We start from the raw sequence: 7,732 nt of genomic DNA on the forward strand, positions 1-7,732 counted from the left end.
CCACATACATATTACAAAAAAAAAAAAGATATATATATATATATATATATATATATACATATACACACACACACACACACACACTTGGCAGGGCCGGGAGTTGAACATACACCTAACTACCTTAACACACTACAGCATTACGCATTTACAGAACGCGCTACCGAGATTACTGAACACAGCACTCCCAGAGGCTTACTTCTAGGTGGGTGACATCATCCGCAAAGGCAAAGACGCCGATAGGGAATGTAGGTGTTGTGAGGCATCTAAAAGCATTACTGTGTCCCCAGGCAGCTGGAAACATACACACACACACACACTTGGCAGGGCCAGGAGTTGAACATACACCTAACTACCTTAACACACTACAGCATTACGCATTTACAGAATGCGCTACCGAGATTACTGAACACAGCACTCCCAGAGGCATACTTCTAGGTGGGTGACATCATCCGCAAAGGCAAAGACGCTGATAGGGAATGTATGTGTTGTGAGGCATCTAAAAGCATTACTGTGTCCCCAGGCAGCTGGAAACACACACACACACACACACACACAAACACTTTGTCAGGGCCGGGAGTTGAACATACACCTAACTACCTTAACACACGACAGCATTACGCATTTACAGAACGCGCTGCCGAGATTACTGAACACAGCACTCCCAGAGGCATACTTCTAGGTGGGTGACATCATCCGCAAAGGCAAAGATGCCGATAGGGAATGTATGTGTTGTGAGGCATCTAAAAGCATTACTGTGTCCCCAGGCAGCTGGAAACACACACACACACACACACACACACTTGGCAGGGCCGGGAGTTGAACATACACCTAACTACTTTATCACACTACAGCATTACGCATTTATAGAATGCGCTACTGAGATTACTGAACACAGCACTCCCAGAGGCATACTTCTAGGTGGGTGACATCATCCGAAAAGGCAAAGACGCTGATAGGGAATGTATGTGTTGTGAGACATCTAAAAGCATTACTGTGTCCCCAGGCAGCTGGAAACACACACACACACACACACACACACTTGGCAGGGCCAGGAGTTGAACATACACCTAACTACCTTAACACACTACAGCATTACGCATTTACAGAACGCGCTACCGAGATTACTGAACACAGCACTCCCAGAGGCATACTTCTAGGTGGGTGACATCATCCGCAAAGGCAAAGACGCCGATAGGGAATGTATGTGCTGTGAAGCATCTAAAAGCATTACTGTGTCCCCAGGCAGCTGGAAACACACACACACACACACTTGGCAGGGCCGGGAGTTGAACATACACCTAACTACTTTATCACACTACAGCATTACGCATTTACAGAACGCGCTACCAGGATTACTGAACACAGCACTCCCAGAGGCATACTTCTAGGTGGGTGACATCATCCGCAAAGGCTAAGATGCTGATAGGGAATGTTTAGAGAGTGAGCAGTCTGAAAGCATATTACTGTCCCAAGGTAGACGTAGACAAACACGGCAGTGCTGTCATCGGGCCAACTAAATATCTATGGAGCACTACAACACTAAATAGATATGGGATGCGCCACAGAAAGTACACCCTTCGAGAGAGCAACCAGTGTGTTCAATGTAGACATCCATCGTGACATTGAAAATGGACATCTGTTTCCTGGATGACAACCATGGCTATACAGGATGTCAATGGCCATGCCCACATGCTTAGTATCACACGTCTGTTTGGAATGTACTGTGTGTCCATCTACACAACGGCATACTGGGCATGTTCACACACTTAGCAGTTGCAAAGGGCCATCTTGCATGCACACAGATCCTAATCACGGAAGGGCGCAGTTTGGAATGTACTGTGTGTCCATCTACACAACGGCGTACTGGGCATGCTCACACACTTAGCAGTTGCAAAGGGCCATCTTGCATGCACATGAAGTCTAATCATGGAAGGGCGCAGTGTGGAATGTACCATGTGTCCATCTACACAACTGCGTACATGGACTGTACTGTGTGTCCATCTACACAACAGCATACTGGGCATGCTCACACACTTAGCTGTTGCAAAGGGCCGTCTTGCATGCAGATGGAGTGTAAACATGGAAGGTCTCAGATTGGACTGTACCATGTGTCCATCTACACAACTGTGTGCATGGACTGTACTGTGTGTCCATCTACACAACAGCATACTGGGCATGCTCACACACTTAGCTGTTGCAAAGGCCTGTCGTGCATGCAGATGGAGTGTACACACAGAAGGGCACAGTACAGAAGGGCACAGTAAGGTATAACTGTCCTCATGCACAGGGCGGTCACACATGCAGTGACCTGTACACACACAGCTGCCATCACAGCTGTCACAGGTGCAGGTCACACATGTACACACTGCAGTGTACACTGTAGCTGTCAAGTCAGCACCATGTCATCGGTGCAGCACTACACAGCCTTACAGTACCACAACACCATGTGACACATGACCACTGGGCTGTACAGAGGTGTACACCAGCTGTGCAGAGTACACATGTACCAACAGGGATCCAACAGGTGTTATGCATTGCAATGATACCAGTATACATGAACAGGTCGGCTCAAGACATACCACGGCCCTTACACAGCTGTGACACCTGACTGTTGCTGTACACCAATGAACACACGTCTGGATATGTCATACATGTGATTGTGTGGATGTGTGCATGGACTGCACACACAACACATACATACATAGCCTTTGATGTACCTCGTGCATAACACTGGCCTAATCAATGCTACACACGCAAATGGAAGGTGGACCCATGTCTGTTGAATGCTCACACTACAGGGGGTAGCAATGTTGACCGGGACACTTGTACTGGTCGCCTGTGACACCCATGATATCATACCACAGTCCATGTGTTATGTATGTCAACACACATGTCCAACAATAGCAATGCATACAAACATGGCAACAGGAGACACAAGTGACATCTGTACTGTGCATGCAGCAACCATGCATGTGCAGTGGCCGATGTCCGTAACATAGTTGCACCTACCTACGACATGCAGTCGCAATGCAGACCTATCATTGACACCTGTATACGGTGACATACAAACAGCACGTATGGAGGGATGTGTGTACATAACATGGTGAACCACCTGTGTAGATGTATGTGTGCAGGGGGTGGCTCACAGTTGTGTCACACACCATCCTATCATGCCATGTGCAAACAGTACGCTATGTCACTGTTATGTGACGGTGCTGACATAATGCATACACAGCGGTCAGGTGTTAACAACTATATGTCACATGGCACCTGTAACACCTACAACCTCCCGTGTGCATATAGCAGCACATATGCCAGATATAGCATTGGTACACATAATGCAGTCAATACCGCTGCATGTTTATTAAACGTGTCATCATATGGCAGGTGTATCATTCTCAGCACTGCCATGTGTGTCCGAATGTGTGACCAGAGATGCCACATATCGCGGGGAATATGTCCCAGTTGCTACACATCCCTGTACACTGTTGTAGAGATCTGTACATACGTCAGTGTGGGAAGCATGACGTCGGCCGGTGTGGTGCATCACACACGTCGGCTGTCCGTATACACATGTGTGGTCACCACAGTGTGTGTGTCTGTATGTATGTCTGGTGCTTGGTGTGAGGGTGTATGCTAATATACGGTGGGAAATGATCACTAACCCCACGTGGTGACTAGCCCGTAATAGTGATGCATTGCACTACCCTGTTGATGCCATAGGTCCCACCCATACTGGCTAGCTGTGCATGTCCCTTTTCTGTGACACGTCGTGTGGGTGCATAGTACTGTGAGGGTGATGACCACATAGGCAAGGGTCCCCACCTGCACACTATGGGGTGTGCATTATAGTGGTGCACACCCCGTGAATGTGGCCATGTTACCGTACTGTTACAGGGTCCTACTGCTGCACAGTGTGGACTCCAGCTACCAAGTGACACCTCACATCATCATTGGCCAGACCTCTATGTACAACCCCTGCACCATGTCACCATACCTGTAATGTGTCCTGCTATGTATGTCACGTCTCTGTCCAGTGTAGCCTGTGGCACTGACCACATGCGTCAGGTGCAGTATATGTGTGGACATCTGTGTCATGTTGGTGTGTCCAACAGTCAGGCTGAGGGTACATGTAGCATGCTGATATTGCCAGACGTGCCTGTGAGTAATCCACAGTTACACGTGGGGGACTGCAAACACTGCTACCTGTAGGCACATACAAGTACAGCATAGGAGGGAACCAGGGTATCACAACCAACATGGTGCTACAGATGTAAACGAGACACATACCGTGAACACATCACAATGCATGCTGCACCTGCACTACATGGTATGACCAGTGCATGTCGACAGTACACAACCTATGTCACATACACATCTCTCAGTATTCACACACAACCACTGCAACATACACATTCCTCACTATGCATACACAGGTAATATTACATACACCTCTCACTATGCTGTTCACCCTGTGCATCAGAATATTTGTGCATAACCCTGCACCGATGGTGTGGATAACAGGGATGCACCACAGGCTTCATCATATGCACAGGGTGATATGTTTGCCAGGGGCATAGGCTGCACCTATGGATAACATCATGTGTGTGTGTGTGTGTGTGTGTAAGGGCTGGTGAGTTGATTGGACATGTCTGTGCAGAATGCATGTGGATGTTGTGGAGCCCTACAGTTGTGTTTGCTGTGTGCGTGTATGTGTGTACACAGTTCTGCCATTTGTGAGGCCTACACGGGGTATAATTGACAGCCCCAGATTGTACAGAGCAGGTTGTACAGCTCACTGTGTCCGTCCATGGCCACGTGACCTGTGCCTGCCTGGGGTTGCATGGGCACTACCAGGTGGAGGTACAGAGTGGCTACTGTCCGACGACACATGTCCGCTGGAACCGTGTCCCCGCTGAGAACATCCAGGGCCATGTCCACGTGGCCTGCTGTGTCCTGGTGTTGACAGCGCAGCACCAGCTGCACTGCTACTGCTACCGGCACTATAGGAGCGGGCATGTGAGGTGGCACGCTCACGTCGACCTACACTAGGTGGTGTTGCTGGCCTACGTCCACATGGCCTACGCCTCACTCCTACCAGATGTTCCAGCACGGACAACTCCTGCTCACGGATTGCCATGCCTCGGTCAAGGATTCTGACCATTTCACCTAATCGCCTATCCAGAACATTAGCAATCTGCTGTTGAGCATTTGCCAATGCCTGGATGTTGTCATTTAGGGTATGGATAGCAGCCCTCTGCAGCCTCTGCCCTTCTCTGTTCTGCCGTTCAGCACGTGCATGTGTCGCCATTACAGTCTGGAACATGCGTCTGGTGATACCAGCTGCTGTGCTCTGTCCTGCAGATGCGTGTCTGCCAGAGGTCCTCCTACGAGCAGCACCGGCCACATGCCTGTGTGGCACATCTGCAGTCATAACACTGACACCATGGTGTGTAGACACACCTTCTGTAGCCACCACACGTTCCTGTTCCACGCTAACAGACGCTGACTGTCCTTCCTCTATGGCCACTGATGATGCCGTATGTGTTGGCAGCAGAACTGTGTGCGGGGAAGAGGGGGACATAGCTGGGATGGTAACCATTGGCACAGATTCAGCCCCTGACAACCCTGCCTGTACCTCATGCATATGTTCATCACCACTAGTATCTGCGGGGACACTAACATCAGATGGACCGCAGGAGGTTAACACACCTACATCACCTGTGAATGCAAAGAAATACTGTAAAGTACAATAGACACACACACACACACACACACACACACACACACACACACACACACACACACACACACACACAGACACAAACACAGACACACACACACACAAACACACAGACACACACAGACACACAAACACAGACACACACAAACACACACACACACACACACAAACACAGACACACACACACACAAACACAGACACACACACACACACACACAGACACACACAAACACAGACACACACACACACACACAAACACAGACACACACAAATACAGACACACACAAACACAGACACACACAGACACACCATGCATGTGATTTGTCAGATGGCATGCAGCATGCCTGCGATACAGCAGAGGGCATGCAGCTCAGACATTAAAAGTGTTAGTAAGCATACCTCCCTGGGGTGCACACTACAGCAAGCAGGTGTCATATCAGTAGCCATGCAGTTCACACAATCATGGTAGTATGCATGCATCCCCGTGATACACCATGTGGCCCAGAACAGGATAACAGTACACATGACTGACATGACCTTGACATGTAATCTGCTGACATGTGCATTAACATGCATACATGTCTGACACAATGGTGTCCTGACACATGTACAGCATCATAATGGGCTTCACATTGCAGTGTTGTGTGTATGCCCAACAGATAGAGTGCATGTTTAGCAAATGTGCATGAGCATGGGAGGGTAGTGTGAGCCATCTACATTGCTATACAGTGTGAAGTACAGACACTGTGCCATTGCATGGCATCACGAGGCATTTATGTTGCTGTAGAATGCATAATATGTACACATTGCACAGCCATAACTGCAACACAGTCGTGATGTTCAACAGATCGTATATGGTAGACTTCAGTGACACCTCCAGTAGCTGAGCACAGGCTTTTAGGTTGTCCAGTGTACCACATCAACTGTATAATCGGTCAACTAAGGCTATAATTGGACCATGTGTGGACAATGTGCAACAGGGTGTATACACATCCCATGTACTGTGTGGCTACATGTCTCTGGCCATCCCCCATGGCCATGTGTGCACATGTGTTGGCCAATTGTGTGTGATGGCCATCTATCTCACATGTCTGTGTTATCCCATATGGCATACACCCATAGATGTCAGATATGTCACAATCCACAGGGCTATGCAGACAACGAGTTGTATGTTTGGTATGTGGGGTATAGGTCATGCAATAGTGTGACAATATTGCAGACAGAACACTACATGTCTGGGACATGTCAGGTGGCACATCACAATGTGTGCACCCAATGCAGGGGCATATGACACAATGGTGACACCTGTGGGCTGCCCATATCACAGCTCACTGTGTGGTACTGTGTGCATACCACACATGTTGTTCCAATGCATACTACATATGCCTCCATTGTAGAACACCTCCACCGTTGTATGCACAGCTGACCACACATTTCGCAATGACAAGTACTGTGGCTTCATGTCGGTGTATCATTACGTTTGTATATATTGCACATGGGTGGCCTGTGTGAATGAAGGGTGGTGCGACCTGCATATCGTGACTGGAACAAACATCAGGTGTGCAAGTGTTAACTGGCCACATGGCAAATAGAGCTACACTGTAACATGCCTGATACTGATGACAGTCTCACCTGCAAAGGACTCATGTCTGTGCGGCACGCCAGAGGTACCTGTATAGGGGTGACACACCAGTATGAACATTATCCATGACTGTATGACAGCCACAGGTTGCACTGTGCATGTGAACACATTCACCTGTGTAATAGCATATAGTATGCACATGTGTGCATACACAACGTAGCATACTGTAGTATGCAGCATGTGTGTCCACATAACTTGCATATGTTGTTACTTTACATAATGTACAGTGACACATGCAACTACATGGGATATAATAGCCATATGTGCAGTACTGACTTACCAGGCAACTCCAGGCTCATTGGTTGGGAGACACACACCTCCACGATGGCAGCTAGTGTTTCTGGATG

Source organism: Protopterus annectens, chromosome 1.part1, assembly GCF_019279795.1.
Source record: "Protopterus annectens isolate FY-2018-M chromosome 1.part1, PAN1.0, whole genome shotgun sequence".
Classification (NCBI taxonomy): domain Eukaryota; kingdom Metazoa; phylum Chordata; order Ceratodontiformes; family Protopteridae; genus Protopterus; species Protopterus annectens.